Below are 17,681 nucleotides of genomic sequence, written 5' to 3' on the forward strand. Positions count from 1 at the left end.
CTGAATTAAGTATTAAACGTCAAATCTTTCCCTGTTTCCATGTTGTTACTTTGATAACATCGAACCACAACTACCTAAGCCTAATGAAGGCATAAGGTGAAGGGCACACAGATTTTTGTGTCAGTAGTTATATTGGTAATGGTGAAACAGTAATTTTTTCATTCCTGTGTAATTTATCTTCAAATTTTGAAGTTGTAATTACATTTATATGTTCTAACATTGGTAAGATTTATTTGTAGTTATTGTATTGAATTATACATAGTAATGAAACATGTTTAAAAAACTGAAAAAGGCGCCACATTCCCTCTATGAGTTGAAGGTTGTACCCTTGTTGGTCATCAGTGACACGCCCAAGAGAGGACAAAGATGTGATAACATATCACAAAGCAGGTAAATGATGTCCAGCGCCAAGAGAGAACCCTTTCCCGAGGTGAGAATGAAAGGCATTCCTCAACAATATTCCACTTGTTATAGAAGAACGTGAAGCTCTGCGTATTGCAAATTTGGTACGTTCTCGTAATGTATTAACCATGTTATTAACATTATTTTTTGTTGCAAGTGGGTGCAAGCTTCTTGAATAGCCTTCCTCCAGTTTTTGCTGAAGATTCCTCAAAGAGCCTTCAGCTTTCCATGAACATGGTGCTCATCCACTTGCCACTGAAGAACACAGAAATGGTCATAAGAATGGTTTCTATTCAATGTAGGGTATAATAGTCCACCTTCTGAAAATTTCATTTGGACATTTTTTTGAGATAGAGGGTTGCTGCAAAGTCAGTTAACCATTAAGAGTTACTGCGGTGTCCTTTTAATTTTATTCTTCACTTCAACATTTCATTGTTATTTTTTCCATCATTCCTTGCTATTGTTTCAGCATGCATGGCCTTCCTTTATTGTTTCATTTATAAATGGGCTAAACGTTTTTAAAGCTTAGTCACTGCCTAGTAAGAAAAGCAAAGAAACGCTCATAGCTTCTGCTAATGCATGTTTGGATGGCCTTCTCATGTTTCCGTCTGTTTGGCAAATAATGACTGAAAATGAAAGGTCTAGGAATGAATACGAAAAGCTAAGGTTTGAAAATTAAAGGTTTAGACTGGAAACCGAGAGTATTCAAGCCAACATCATGACCGAAGTGAAAAATTGCAACCTGAAAATAATGACTAGTTTTGATTTTTGAAGACATGCTCAAGCGAAGCATGTTCTACTTTACTGTAGATAATTTTCTAAATGCCATGATAGGTTGTTTGAATAACGTCTCCCTGTATTTCGATTATTTTCAATGCTCAATTTGGCATGCACTTTCTTCATGACGGCATGAACTCTCTCTGATTATTGTATTCTCCTTTGTGATTTTATAGTACTCATTGTTGATATTCTATTAATTAATTTTCACCAAAGTTTCTTTAATATCCAATTTGACACGTACTTTTTCTCATTCTCTCATTATAAATAGTTATTTTTCGCGTTTAATCCATTTAATTTATTTGCCTGTATTTAATGATTTATTTCTCGCATACGTGTTAGTTTACTGTTAACTTATATTGTAATTTAGTAGACGCTTCATTTAATAAGCCAATTAAATTTATTGCATGGGTTATATGCATGCATTGAGTAATTTATTAGATAGGCATAGACTTCATAACATTTTTTAAATTATTTGGATTTTTGTTATCATTGACTGTTTATGTTATTAAAAGGGTTTGTGAGCCTGTGTGGATAGTGCTTGTCATCCTCATAGAGCTAAGTGGAGCCGGGGAGGGGTTTAAAAAAGAAGACAAAGTCTGTTACCGCCTTTAATGCTTTAAAACCGTTAATGGCATGTTTTCAATCTGTTCACATTAGAATTATGTTGATGATGTCTAGCCTTTACTCAAGATGACATTATTTATAACCAGCATGCCAGCACCCAATCAGTCCCGATACGCTCTCAAACCCAAAAATTTGGCAATTTATTTTCCACGTGTATTAAACTTTACATATTTCTGACTGTCAAGAGTTCATTGCTCTTTTCTGTTGCATGATTGCAATTTACATCCTCCGAAGTCTTCATGACCACATACCTATTTTAAATATAACTATTCTATTGTCAGAGCCAATAGTGGCTTAGACTGATGAAGACCCTCGGGTCGAAAGCTTTCCGCTTGTTATATTTATTAGAAAAATTTTACTTCTAATAAAGTATTAAATCATTACCATGAGTTTTTCTTCGCAAAATTAGTCTTTCTCTATTCTATTGTCATTCATTAGACCTATTTCAGATTTACCATATTCATATTAAGAGCAACAAAGGGGTGATTATACCAATTGCTGCATACTGAAATGCTTACTTTTCAAGTAACTGTTCATTGGGAAGGTGTAAATATGGTTACTGGTTATGTTTTATAAGTTATGTCGACTTGCAGTTGTAAAGCGCTAAGCGGATGATCCGCGACTTCCAGTGTTAGTTGTCAAATGGCTTGACACTCAGTGTCTGGATAAGCTTGTTCGTCAGCAGTTGGAAGATATACCTCGTCTGAGAGAGGAAAGGATAAATATTGATTAAAGGGTATGGGTGTATCTCGCTCATCAACACACCATTCCATGAGAATATGATAAGTGCGAAATTGTTAGTGCCACAAGAGCATGAACGAATCATGGAGTTGCTCTTGCCAAGTGCTCAAATAAGGCTTTAACCATTCACTTACCACGGGCGAACAGCCCTCTCACTTTTTTTACTGCAGTGACTTCTTTCCTGCGATCGACAGTTGCCACACAATCTGAACAATAAATAAATCATAATAGAAATAAATTAAATGGTGTGTTTTTATTTAAATCGGATTTTTAAGGGGGAAAATTAAAGAGTTTAGTTGAATACTTCATAAATTAATTAATCCTTCATAAATTACACTCACCACTTTACTCGACACGTTGATCAACGTCGGGAGGTTGATCAAAAGTGTTGAAATGTCGTCTGCTGTAAGTGCGTTCAGCACATAGCGTTACCGAAGCAACCATTAAAACCGGTGTTTAACCGGTAACTCATTTGTCGGTTTATGAAACAACATTTTGAATTTGGTGTATAAATTTGATAGTTTACATCTGAGTCTGCGCGGAATTTGCACCAATCACTGAGCCAAGGCATGGAACGTCATCGGTAGACGTAGCCAATTAAAAGGCCAAGGGCAATGGTTGATTGTCCAACCAGCGAGCCAAGGGCAGAAGGAGGAGCTTAACTTTTCTGCAGAATACGGCCGCTGAAGTTTTTTGTCTCTTGAAAGCACGTACAAAGCTACGTTACATAGAGACCAAGCTTTGCGGTTGCTGACAACCGATGTTGTAACAGAGTTCGAGATAGGGAGTTGCCTATCCTATAGCGTGAAAACTAATTTCCTCACGCGCATTCTTTATCCATGGTCACACTAACAGCTTCTAAAAAAGGATCCCGTACCTTTGAGAGCAGGGCAATCCCTTGTAAAATGCCCTTGTTTTTTACACGAGTAACACACTCGCGGACGCCTCCCCCCACGTTTTTCAACACCTCCTCGACCACCACGACCTCCTCGACCGCCATTACCACCTCGACCGCCGCGACCACCTCGAATTCCATTGTTTGTTACGTAAACGTTACCGCCTATCTTCCAGTTGTCCATTTTCTAAGCCTTGGCCGGTTAACAAGGAATTAAAAAAATCACAATTTAACAACAAAAAGTGCTCCCTATCAATTTTCAAACTAGATCATATAAATAAACTTTTAAGTTGTTAAATATATGACTTAGCTTAAAAACAAAATAATTCTTAAATAAATTTTGGCATAGAACTCACTTTCGTTCCTTAAAATTTGAATGTTGAGACACTGACTATAGCCCACTCGATCACGCACTCCACCGTCGTGGAGCGCGTGATCGAGTGGGCTAAGCACTGATAGTGTTAAATAAAAGAGAGGAATAATAATAATAATTAAAAATTTAAATATTTGTGTGAATGCTGAGCTCCATAAAGGAGCCGCCCTGTGTTTTTAAAACTATTATGGGACATTTTAAAATTTTATTGGACAATGTCCAGTGTCCTGTGCTTATTTCCGGCCCAGCCTATAAATGTTAAGACTTACAATGAATTTCATTTCTAATTAATCTTTTAAGGGTTAATGGCTGCTTTTATTAGTCCCATTACTTTACAACGTCTGTATTAAATTATTTCCATTTTTTCCCTTGTTTAATTTTTACTCTTTTTTTCCCTTCACGTTAAGCCTATTACTTTTTATTACATTTCACTGTATGTTGTTTTTATTTAAGAGTGTATATAATTGTACTTCTTTGTGGTTCCAAAGTGTTCTTTGTGCAACGCTTTATTGGATAGCTTTGTGGTTCCAAAGTGTTCTTTGTGCAACGCTTTATTGGATAGCTTTGTGGTTCCAAAGTGTTCTTTGTGCAACGCTTTATTGGATAGCTTTGTGGTTCCAAAGCGTTCTTTGTGCAACGCTATATTGGATTTCTTTCCGGATCAAAGGTGTTCTTTGTGCAATAGCTAATTCGGGTTCTTTGCAAACACAAGTTGAAAATTGCTGTGTGGAATTAAGATCTGTTTCAAAAATACAGAACTGTGTTATATTTCTTTACGAATATTCGAAATGGTTTCTCGAAAACAACAAAAGAAAATATATATGCGCTTAGTAATGCAAAAAAGAAGAGCGAAAGCCAAGTTAAAATCGCAAGTTCAGAGTAAATCATTGAAAGATGATAAAACTAACAAACTTAAGTGTAAACGGTACTATCTTAAAAACAAGGCGTTGTTTAAGAGAAACTATGTGGAGCGTAAATCTCTACTTGAGACAGGGAAAAAACCTAAGAGAACTATGCCGCCAGGTGGAGACGCTAATTTGCGCTCAAAAAATAGAAAACCAAATAAACGGGATAAATTTGTCTTTGCGAAAAGACTCCTTAATGCGGGGATTTTCAAGACGAAAAACAAGAAATTTATAGCCGAAAGTTACAAACGGTTTCTAGTCACACGTTTAACTGAAAGGCTGGCAGTATTGAAGTCTTTTGACGGTGAGACTAGTAAAAGATGCACCAAATTTGTCTCTTACAAGCTAAAATGCCAATTGTTAGCTGGTAAAATATTGCATTTGAAAAGGCAAATGTATTCGGCATACCACGCCCAACTATCAGGGATGGTTAGCGAATTTAAGGATTTTGTCAAAAAAATCAAAGAAATTGGGTCAGTCACTTGTGACAATTTGACGGAAGTTGTGGGTGGGAAAAGGCTTCACAGTAGCCTAAAAGAAGCCTATTTTCATGAAATTACCTATTATGCAATTGGGAATAATGGCAGAATACTGAAAAATGACGAAGAGTCACGCTATACCAAAATTTTTCAATTGAATTCTGATGGTAGTGTACGAAAGGTTCTGAGAGACCGTGCTTCCAATTCGACTAAAGAACTGTTTGTTGATGAAATGGGAAATTTCGTTGAAATAAGAAACAATGACAAAACTCATGTCATTGAACGAGTCTTACAAATTAATGAGTCGGGGGTTGTTACGAATCTTTTCAATGTTGTTGAGAATGAGGAGAAGAACCCCAAAGCAAATTTAGTGATCAACGAAGATGGGTTCATTGAAACCCAACCCAAAACAGTTTATTGGGAATGCAGTCATATTTGCAAAGTTAGAAATCAAGCCATTTCAAAAGTACTAGCTTTCGTAAACATAGTTGCGACTGCCAATGAAAAATCTTTGACTAAAATTATTGAGTCAGATTTGGACCTTTGCGAATTAAGAAAACAATTTTGCGCAAAATCAAACGTGTCTATACCACCAGATGGGGACGAAATAGTCGTGAAAATAGTTCCGTTTCTAGGACACACTGCTTACTGCGCTGATACCGAAGAGTGCCAAAGTCATTTGCGTTCTTTCGCTGAACTCGCTCCTCATTATTCGGGAATTAGAAGTATTCTGAATAATATTTATCGCGTCAAAGCGTTGCTCAACGCTTTAACTAAAATTTCAACTGAAATTGAACATGGTGATTACGAGTCTCTGACAAAAGTCATGGCAGAATTGAGAAAAATCCTTGTCACACGTGGAAAAAATTTGAATAAGGAACAAAACGATGCTCCTACAGGAAGCGTTAACGCTCCTCGGCCGAGTCTCGATGAAAGTGAAATCTTGAGTCTTCACGAGAATCAATTCGCTCGGGCAATGCTACATACCAACGAATTTCACGATACACCCTGCGACTGCTGTTTAAGATTACTGAAAAAATCTGATTTAAGAGCGGTAGAAAAACTGGTAAACAGTGCCGTTTTTGATAACGAGGCCTATTTGATTTTAAGAGCTGGTTGGATAATGAATAATTCCGACACGAGAGAAGCAGACATGCTTCTATGTCGTTACTGCGCCACGGATTTGGGAAAGGGTAAAGTTCCCATTAGATGTTTTCTGAACAACTTGGCGGTTGACAATCCTCCGCCAGATGTCACCTCTTTAAACATGTTTGAGAAAGTTTTAATTCAGCTTGTGAAGCCGTTCCACACTGTGGTGCGGTTAGGCACCAAAACCAATTCCAACATGCAGTTTGGTACGGTTAAAGCTTTAAAGGGAAGAGTAATTTATCTTCCAATTCCCGTGGAGAAAAATTTGAAGATGATTCCTAAGACGTTGCCCACAAATCACGAACTGCATATCTTGGTGAATGGCGTTCCCACTGCGGACAAAAAAGTTTGGCAGCAGGTTGTTTGCCTCGAAAAAGTGTTGAAAGCATTCAGTGTGCTAAAAAAAATTAATCCTTTTTACAAAGACATTGATATTTCGGCAATGAATCTGGATTATATTTGTGGGACGCAAAATGTTGATGGCGGAGAAAATTCATTGACTCCCGATGAATTACTGAGCGTTACAGATCCACTAGCGCTGATCAACGATGGCTGTGATGCGGTGCCACGTGCTCCCGCTGCGCTTCCAATGGAAGCGGTGAATAGCGGTCACGACATGCAAGCTGGCCAAAACGCTTCAAATATGGGCGTGCAGGGTGAAAATCACTTGAACCTTGCAGCAGACGACGCCTACGCAATTTTAACGCAGCCCGATGCTTTGTTGCGAAAACTTTCCGAATACGAAGCCAATGATCTGTACGATCACTACTCTATTCATCGTCCAACCACCGAAGGATTTATTGGGTACTTACCAAATGAAGCGCGTCGAAGCCGAGCCGGTTAGCACTTGGGACAAAAAACTGGAATACATGAGCTTCGTTCATTTGTTCCCTCGGGGTCGCTTTGGCAAGCACGATGATAGACCATTTGGAAAAATAACGGAAACCGAGTATCGTTTATCCCGTCTTTTGAACAAAAGTCCAATTTTTAGACGAGATTACGCCTATTTGTTTCATTCTTATCAAGAATGCGAAATGAAAGCGATTTCTCGCAGTTTGAACTACGTTCTTCGTGTTAAAAAACCCATGCCAATTGGAGTTGGAACTTTGCTCAGTCGGGTTGAATCTGGCGATAAAGAACTTGAGAGTAATTTAGCTACTTTCTTGGGCCATATTCGAGGTACTAAGGACTACTGGTATAAAGTCCTTAGATCCGTTCTAGCGATGATTCGGGAATTTGGCCCTCCCACCTGGCTCTTGACTTTTAATCCGGCCGAATATGATGACGTGGAACTGCACGATCACTTGAGAAAAGTGAATTCAGACGTTCCAGGAGTAGAGTCGATGACGGTGGCTGCCCTTACAAAAATCTTCTTAAGAACTCTTAAGAAAATTCCTTGGGAAATTGCTTTGGAAATCCTTAAGGCGTTCTTTAGGAAATTGGGGAATATTGGCCTCTTTTTCTTTGGAAATTACTTTGGAAATATCTTTGGAATTTTCCTGGGAAATATCTTTGGAATTTTCTTGGGAAATATCTTTGGAATTTTCTTGGGAAATATCTTTGGAATTTTCTTGGGAAATAACTTTGGAATTTTCTTGGAAAATATCTTTGGAATAATGTTCTTGGGAAATATCTTTGGAATAATGTTCTTGGGAAATATCTTTGGAATAATGTTCTTGGGAAATATCTTTGGAATAATGTTCTTGGGAAATATCTTTGGAATTTTCTTGGGTAATATCTTTGGAATGTTCTTGGGAAATGTCTACGGAAGTTTCTTGGGAAATATCTTTGGAATTTTCGTGGGAAATATAAAGATAAGTGGGTAAATTAATTTAGCCACTTGAAACGAGGATAGTTCTTACATGCAGAACCATATCCCAATACAGGAAGTGTAGTTCTTATATGCTGAACTATACCTCGCATGCAGAGTGAAATTGCTTTAAAAGTCAGACATTTAAACGACTTAAAAACATCCGTAAACGGCAGAAAGTTTTAAACCTTGTGCAATTGTATGGGGTACTAAGTGGGTTTTGGAGGCTTTAACGGCCAAGCAGTAGATACAGACGTCGTTGTTAAATTTAATAATGTATATTCACTGAGAGTTTTTCGAGTATCAGAAACGCGTTTAACCTAATTTCATCTACAATGTTTTTTTAAAAAAATATTTATTTTGGACTCTAATTACGCTCGAAATAAAGATAAAACATGCCATAAGAGAATTAAGCAAAAATTCCGACTGACAGCTTAGATTCCCTGTATATCTAAACATAACTATTTTAATTACTCTTATTTTACTTTTAACCTATTTTATCCTTTACATAAACACCTCACGGATTATTGAAGGCAAAAAAAAAATAATAAAAAAATAGGTAAATATAACATTCCATTTCAGCGCTTGCCTAGCCTTAGCTACGGGACAAGCCTTCGTGAAACGTTTTTAATTTTTTTAACCATCAAGTTAATGTCTATCTAGGAAAACTATTTGGGTAAAAATATTTTGAGATAATTATATGTAAAGCATAATTGCAATATATCTGGCCCTTTGAAATTCATCTCTAAAATTCTTAACTAATTTCGTTGGAAAATAAACCTTCTTTGGAAATTAATCTCTTGAATTCCAAACGAATTTCGTTGGAAGTTAAACCCTAGATCTTCTTTGGAAAACCAACCCAAGAGCTTCATTGGACATTTATCTCAATAATTCCTAACGAATTTCTTTTGGAAATAAACCATGGACTTTCTTTGGAAATTTATCTCAAGAATTCCTTACTTTGGAAAATAAACCTTAAACCTTCTTTGGAAATTGATCTCAAGAATTCTAAAGAATTTCGTTGGAAAATATTCCCTAGACCTTCTTTGGAAATTTATCCTTAGAATTCCTAAAGAATTTCTTTCGAAAATAATCCCAAGACCTTCTTAGGAAATTTATCTCTAGAATTTCTAAAGAATTTCTTTAGAAAATAATCCCAAGACATTCTTTGGAAATTTATCTCTAGAATTCCTAAAGAATATCTTTATAAAAGGATCCCAAGACATTCATTGGAAATTTATGTCTAGAATTCCTAAAGAATTTCTTTAGAAATTAATCCCAAGACATTCTTTGGAAATTTATCTCTAGAATACCTAAAGAATTTCTTTAGAAAATAATCCCAAGACATTCTTTGGAAATTTATCTCTAGAATACCTAAAGAATTTCTTTAGAAAATAATCCCAAGACATTCTTTGGAAATTTATCTCTAGAATACCTAAAGAATTTCTTTAGAAAATAATCCCAAGACATTCTTTGGAAATTTATCTCAAGAATTCTTTAGGAAATTCCAAGGAAGTCTTTGGAAATAGTTCCTTTAGAAAATGATCCCAAGGACTCCGTAGGGTTCCAAAGAAATTCCTTTAGAACTCTTAAGAAGATTTTTGTAAGGGTGAATTGTTGAATTTCGATCCACTTAGCGTCAATTTGCACTTTCACAACAAAGTGCGGTCGCTGTTAAACAACTTTGTCTTGTGTAAGCAAAATCCAGTTCTTGACATGATAGAACATCATTTTTGGCGGGTTGAATACCAATCTCGAGGTTTACCTCACTACCACATGCTTTTGTGGGCCAAGGACGCTCCAAAGATTGGAACTTCTTCGGCCGAGACTATTTTGGATTACGTGCAAAAACACGTCACGTGTTCGATGCCAAGCGCATCGGTAAGTCCGGAGCTGCACCGGCTGGTAAAAAAATTTCAAACTCACAAATGCACCTCCAGTTGTTATAAGAAGGTGAAAAATTCTAAAAAGGGATCAAAAGTGTGTCGTTACGGTTTTCCTCGAAACGTAACAAACGTTGCCACTATGAATTCCGTCAGATCAGTTACTCGTCATCGTAAGATGAAAAAGGTGCAGAAACGACTGTACGACTTGCCGAGAAAACAGCACGAAGAGTTAATAAATGATTATAATCCCACGCTTCTTTTGGCTTCCAAAGCCAATATGGATTTGCAATTTGTCGCTGACAAATCGGAAATTGTGGCAAACTATGTCACTGCGTACGTGACAAAGGGAGACCGAGCTGACATGGACCAAACTTTTGCCGAGTTAGGGAATGAAAGTTTGTCCAAAAAATTATTTGCCTATAGATTGAAATCTTTGACGTGCAAGCAAATAGGAATTTATGAAGCTCTTGATATGGTGCTGGGCCAAGATCTTTACAACAAGTCCGACAGCACTAAATTTATAAACACTAACTTGAAAGAAAACCGATCGAGAATTTTGAAAGGTTACAAGGAACTCGCTCGTTTGAGGGAAACTGACCCCGAAAGCAAGGACACCTGCCAAAAAGGGTTCGTCGACGACAAGTATCCGAATCGTCCCGACAGCTTGGAAAATCTTAGTTTGCGGGAATTTGGTCAGTTTTACGATTACGCGAAGCACTCTGAAGGTGTCGAGAAAAATGCGAATGTAATCGAGTTGAAAAACAATCTGGGTTTCATGAGAAAGAGAATTAAGCCCTACATAGTGGAGCACTACATTCACGACCCGATAGAGGAGAAAGAAAAGTATTGTCACGCTCTACTGATCCTCTTCAAACCGTGGCGTGACGAAACTGAACTATTAGGCGAGTTTGAAACTTACGCGGATGCTTTCGAAAACTCGCTTTCGGTGTTAAAAGATATGAGAGAATATCACGAGAAACTCTCGGTTTCCAAAGAAGTTGAAAAGAAACGCGAGGCTTCTAAAAAGGCGAAAGAGCCAGAAACCGTAATTTCGGAAGCAGAAAGTGACGACGATGAAAATGCGTTGCAAGGGAAGGAAATTGTTATTGAAGTTGAGAATGCGATGGCTGATGTAGAAGCTGCCATGGAAATGAATTTCGAGACTGATGTTGACAATGTGGCGTTACTAAACTCGGATCAAAGGCGAATATATGATCACATCATGGATCACTTCTCCCAAGAGGGGGAAAAATCTGGAAACAAGTGCCTTTTTGTGTCGGGACCTGGTGGCACTGGCAAATCGTTTCTTATCGACACTCTCGCCAACGCCGTAAGGCGACGCTTTCAAAATCCTGCTAGCGTGGCAATTGCCGCGCCAACGGGTTTGGCAGCGTTGAATGTTAATGGCGTAACATTACACAGATTACTAATGTTACCGGTAGATCATGGGCGTATTGCCGAATACCATTCCCTAAGTTCTGACAATATGAGCATTATGAAAGAAACTTTGGGAAATTTAAAACTGTTAATTATTGATGAAATTTCCATGGTCTCGTCGGTGTTACTGACTCATGTTCACTTGAGGCTCAACGAATTTTGGGAAATGAACCAACCATTTGGTGGAGTTGTATTTATTCTTGTTTTGGGAGACTTTTTCCAATTGCCTCCAGTTCAAGCAGAAGTAAATAGGGGGAAGTACGTATCAAAGGGGATTTCGAGAGGCGTCGAGTTATGGTTTTTTCGCGCCTTTCCGCTACCGCGTTTTTGGCGGGAACTCGCGGATGAATACACTTCCCCGAAACTATTTTCTTTTCGTCTGCTCCTGTTCATTCTAGCATATTCAACTCAAGAGTCAGGTCGGCTCCGTATTCCGTAGCTGGCCGCCGGGCCCTGCCTGGCCCTGGTAACAGCGTATAATTTTATTCGGCCTGATATCCTGTTCTCGTAAGTTTTTAATAATAACCAGAAGAAAATAGTAATAACTGAAGGTTTTCTATATAAAAAATAGAACAATAAAGCTAAATATTTACTGGTTATATTAATTTATTTGTGATTAGAATCAGATGCGTAAAATTTTAAAATGAACTTAAGCCTCTGCCTAAGCTTAACAACTAGCCTGAATTATAGAAAAGGCTAAAGAGGAATTCAAGTCGGTCTCATTATATGAAATAGGAAAAATATGTTCCAGAACCTTAAAGAAAACGGCGATTTCGAAAAACTATTTCAAATTTTGTAGGCCTATGCTAATTTCCAGTTGAACGATTTTAGTTAACTATATGACCGAGTGGTGGCGAATGAAAGAAATTTTCCCTGGAAAAGTTGCCTCACTCTGATTGGATGAATTCAAATTTTGGGCCGCAAAGCGTGATTTTACAATAAAGGGACGCCTTACACTGGCTAAAGCTGGAGAAACGTACTTCCCCCTATTTACTTCTGGTTCAAGGGAATCCCGCGTTCATCAAAATCACTTCCGAAGAAGCCAGACTTAGATTCAATTGCATCGGAGGAAGTGATCTTTGGAAGTTTTTTAAATACGATGAACTAACGCAAAATGTTAGACAAGCCAACGACCAAAGTTACAGCGACATTTTAAGCAGAGTTAGAATTGGAAATATTTCCGAAGCTGATGTTGCAATCTTAAAAAGTAGATTGGTTGCTGACGGACAACACATCGAGGTGGCTATGGACCTTTTCATTAAGCTGTCCAATGAAGGGTTTCACCCAATTTGTTTGATGCCTAAATTAGCCATGTGCGAAAAATTCAACTGTGAAATGCTGCGAAAAAACGGCGAGAAAGTTGAAGTCATTCCTTGCCAGGATAGACTCGCTGACTACGGCAAAAAAATGAATAAAAACATTCTCAGGAGACTGCAAAGGCTAGAAAACGAACCGTCCAAAACGGGTGGTTTGGAGAGCAAATTATTTCTGTGCGTTGGCTGCCACATAATGGTCAGAAGGAATATCAGTTTTGAAGAAGGCGTTGTAAATGGTACGATGGGTTTCATAACTGGATTTAAGAAGGACGAACAAGGAAACGTTATTGGTATTTTTCTCAGAGTAGATCGCGAACCGAATAACGACGACGCTAACACTGACTTTTTAGTTGAGAAAATTTGCGTCAAATTTTTGCTCATGGCAAACATTTACGTTAAGCGCTCGCAGTTTCCCGTCATCCTGGCGTACGCTATTACGATACACAAAAGCCAAGGAATGAGTTTAAAATGCGCCATTGTGGATTTGGGTCCAAATTTATTTGGAACGGGTATGGCGTACGTCGAGAGTGACGACCTTAGCCGGACTCCATCTATTACACACACAGAATAAAAATGCTGTAAAATAAACACTATGGTAATGGCAATGGCGTATGCCATCAAGATGATGCTAATTTAATTGCACATCCTCCCTGTTTTTAATACCGTCAACAATACTGTTTTTCTAAACAGTGGAACTAACAGTTTTAAGTATTAATTGTTCGTGTATTCAGGGTCGTTCTTAGCTTTTAAAATAGCCGCTTCAGAGGTTGTTTTAAAGACAGTCTTAACCGTTGATTATATTGTAGGGGTCAATGAAAAACAAGCACTATATGCTGTTTTACTACCAATAAATTACAGTTTCATAAAATGTTTGCTGCTGTAAAACTAACAGCAAAATATGTGGTTTTAAACTCACTAAGCACTGTGGATTAAAAGATGGTTTGCTGTGAAAATAAAAACACATCATGCTGTTTCAAACCGCTTATAGTACACTAAAAATATAGGGTTGCTGTAAATATAACAGCTCTTAGAACAGTTTTAAATCCCGGAGCTTATTTTGATAAAGACGCTCTTTGTTGTTAAACTAAAAGCACTCAAACCTTTATTAAAAACATTAAGCTCTGTTGGTTAAGATGCAACTTGTCATTTATATAAGACGACTAGCTGTTTTTAACATACTGTCCATTAGGGCAGATTTATACTGGTTGCTGTTATACACTCTTAGAAAAAGCGGTGTGCTTTAACACCTTTAAAAGTAGTTTATATGGGTCCAAATTTGACACCATTACAGGTGTTCATTTACACCCCAGAAAGGGTTTAATAACACTTATTTGAGCAATTAGTGTCAAAGATAAGAATAAAATGGTGCAACAGAGGTTCAGTTTAACACCTTTTTAACTCTTATATCGAAATAAAAGTTAATTTTTACTCCCTTATGAGTGTTGTGCAATTCCTTAAAGGGTGCAGCTGCAGCATAACACCTTTCCGAGTTTAAATAACGCTTTCTTAGTGTCGCATGACACCTTCCTGAGTGGTTGATTTGTCAGCAAATGGCTCTATATGCTTAGCAAGGTTCAACCTTGAGAGAACAGTTCTAACAAGCAAGGGTAGTTCTCGCATTAATGTGAAACTACACAAAAAGTTGGCCACTTGATCAACTTAAAATTCAGCTTGTAACTGCTTGGTAAGTTGGTCATTTTCACCGACTTAATAACTTCTGAAAAAGGCAGAAAGTTATAAATTAGTATAAATGCATCGGGTATTAAATTGGTTTTGGATGCCCTAATATCCCGGCAGTAGATACAGACGTATTCGTTAAATTTAATAATCTCTTTTCACGAAGAGTTTTTCGAGCACCAGAAACGCGTTTGACCTAACCTACTCTACCATATTTAAAAAAAGAAAATCCATGGAAGTGCGAGAACTTGGAACAGTTTGACACTAACGAGGTTTTTGAAGCGGAAATTTCTCTAACTGTAACTAAAGTCGACGATTTAGAAGTTAGTGTATGGATTTTTTTGAAGGGGCTAACTTTGAAATTTGGGGGCGCTATAGCCCCATAAAAGGCCTAGCGACGCCACTCCAAGAGTGTCGCATAACGCTTTTAAGAATGTCGCCTAACTAGTGTTCGTACGGGGACCCCGACCCCGACCCCGAAAACCGGGGATCCCCGACTTTTTCCCCCGACCCCGACCCCGGTGCCTAACATGTAAAATGTAGTTGGGGTTTTTTTCGGGGTTAGATTTTGGTTAGGTTATTTTTAGCAAATTATTATTTGTCCTGCGCCAAAAACAATCATCTCATTCGTCTCAAATAAGTGCTCCGCTTCTCCTTTATGAAAAAAAAGGGCAAGGGGGTAACTAACAACAAGCAAAATACAGTAAAAACAGTCACCAAAATTCCAAAGTTCACCATCCTCCCTCTCGTGGATCGGCGGCCCTCCCCCGTCTTTTGTAAAGGTAGTGGTCTTTCGTGGGAATCGTAGCTGCGTAGCTCGGAAAGTCGGAATTTATTGGGCTTTTTTACAGTTTCTTGCCTACTAGCTAAAAGTCACTAGCTAAGTGCGAATCAGATTGCTATGAATTATGAAATCGAAGCAGTTGTTAAGGAATACGAACATGCCAAAGTCAATTCCATTGTTCTTGATACCCCATGGGTTTTGCCACTGCCAACGACCCCGACAGAGCCGGAGACTGATAATATGAGTGATGAGTCTCTCTGAGACTGAGTTCGAATTTGTATATTAATAAAGCTTCTTTCCTAACACCCAGAAATTTAACGTTTTTTTTTATCATTTTTCCAAAATATTTCAGCATGCGATGTGTTACCCCGACCCCGACTTGTTTTTTTCGGGGATAAGCTTCACCCGACCCCGACCCCGACCCCGAATAAATTTTTACCCCGTACGAACACTACGCCTAACGCTTTTAAGAATGTCGCCTAACACGTTTTGTACATTTTCTGTCAATTTTAGAAATAAGTAGGTTGAAATTATAATGAAGAAGAGAAATTGCAAAGTTAAAAATTGGTTTTAAAATTAGCAATTCACTGACTTACCAAAATATTTTTATTTTCATATCGGTCCTTTCATAATAAACGCGGACCTTTTCCAAAAGGCTTAGCATGGTTAGGTAAGATTAGGTTATATTGCTTCAAGGTTTAAATTAAAGCGCTTCAAGGTTTAAAATAAAGTGCTCCAAGGTTTGAAGCAAAGTACTTAATGTTCAAATTATAGTATGCAAAACTTTAATTTACGCTAGATTATACAGTAAAATATACGTTAAATTTATACTTAATAGTGTAACTATCTGTGTTTTTAATTATACACTACTGTATTCTTCACGGCAGAATACGTTTTTCCCGGAAAACAGCAACGTTCTATTAATAATAACATATCTTGCACTTCCGTTTGAGAAATAAAAATTAGCTGTTTTTTCCACAGCCGTTAACGTAAAAAAACAATGTTTTGCTGTATATTTAAAATTAAGGTAATGTAATTTCAAAAAACAGCGACTACCTGTATATATTAAGGCTTGTTAGAGGTTTTTCTGGATAACAGCATTAAACAATCAAAAACATGGTGAAAACTATTGTTTCTTTGACATTAATTTCTCAGTGTGCAGTTCGATCCGACTAAAATTAAGGCGGATGGACGAGCCATAATGGAGTATAACAGGCTTCGCAAAAAATATAGGCCAGAACTGCCTGTTTTGGAAATAACGGAGTCGAAAGAAAGGCGCGGTGGGAAAAGAAGTGCGCCTACACTATCTAAAAGCCTTTTAGAAGGCGAGGAAGAGAGATGTGAAGAAACACCGAAGAAGAAAAGGAAAGCCCAGCAGAGTTTGGATAGTTTTCCCTTGAAGGGTTTAGCTAACGATGATCAAGTAACGTGCTATTCTAATAGCGTTTTGCAACTGCTTTTATTAGTGCCGGAATTAAGAGAATTGGTTAAGTCTTACAATGGATCGTTCGTTGAAAAACCAGTTTTACGGTGCCTTCATAACACGATAAACGACATCGAGAGTTCTCAAGGAAGTTTCAGTCGTAAAGGGTTGGAACTGAGAAATCATTTTACGCAAAACGATCAACAAGACGCCAGTGAATTTTTGATGGTGCTCTTGACGACACTAAGCCAAGAAATGGAAGCCTATTACTCTAAGGCTCTAAAAGATCTTTTTTGGTCAAAGTCGCGAAACGTTACCAAATGCCCCAAATGTCAAGTTGAACAAAATTCGGAGAATGTTGTTGAAAGCAACATTTTCAATCTTCCACTAGAAAACCGAGATAAAATTGATTGGAAATCTCTAGAAAAAAGGATGGGATTAACAGAGGTGCCATGCGTATTTTGTAACAACCCAAAAATACAAGAGCGTGATGTATTGATATCCAGCGGGAAGTACGTATTTTTGTGTCTTCTCCGTGGCGATTACAAAGATGGTCGTCCAGTTAAGATTTCCACCAAAATATCAAGTTTTGAAAATCAAAATGTCACTTTGAGCAAGATGCTTTTTAAAACTAAAGGGGTGATTATTCATAAAGGTCAATCGTTAGCCGAGGGACATTATGTGAACTTTGTGAGAAAAGACAACAGCTGGTACGAGGTCAGTGATGCAATGATCAGAAAAAGGGAGAGATTCGTCAGTAACTTGACTGACGTGACTGTTCTGCTCTTGGAAAGAGTCCAGACACATTAAAGGATCTAACGTGCTTGAAGAATCCATATCAAATTTACCCCGGGTAAAGAGTAAAATTTCAATATTAGTACCAGAAAGGAGCATCATATCTGTCAAGGATATACTAATAGTTTCATATTCCCTTTAAAGTAATTTATGATTGGGTAAAATTGTTAATCCTCGAGCAAGTTAAAGGTTTACAATGGTTCGA

General features: G+C 37.7%; 1 long non-coding RNA gene across 5 annotated transcripts; it reads right to left on the reverse strand.

Moving 5' to 3' along the window:
• Nucleotides 1–203: 203 nt before the first annotated feature.
• LOC149713560 (uncharacterized) lies at nucleotides 204–3,163 on the reverse strand. Of its 5 annotated transcripts, none has more exons than XR_016371413.1 (5): nucleotides 2,889–3,163; nucleotides 2,572–2,753; nucleotides 1,208–2,509; nucleotides 720–1,144; nucleotides 204–657 (listed from the first exon to the last, which is right to left on the reverse strand). It is a non-coding gene; the product is annotated as an uncharacterized LOC149713560 (long non-coding RNA). The 5 variants fall into 5 exon arrangements; XR_016371411.1 differs by having other exon boundaries at nucleotides 720–2,246; nucleotides 2,325–2,509; nucleotides 2,889–3,158; XR_016371414.1 differs by having other exon boundaries at nucleotides 720–2,509; nucleotides 2,704–2,753; nucleotides 2,889–3,159.
• Nucleotides 3,164–17,681: the final 14,518 nt, after the last annotated feature.

The sequence above is a fragment of the Phalangium opilio genome, unplaced genomic scaffold (assembly GCF_054372755.1).
Source record: "Phalangium opilio isolate 3A_F unplaced genomic scaffold, DU_Popi_V2 ptg000009l_1, whole genome shotgun sequence".
Lineage (NCBI taxonomy): Eukaryota > Metazoa > Arthropoda > Arachnida > Opiliones > Phalangiidae > Phalangium > Phalangium opilio.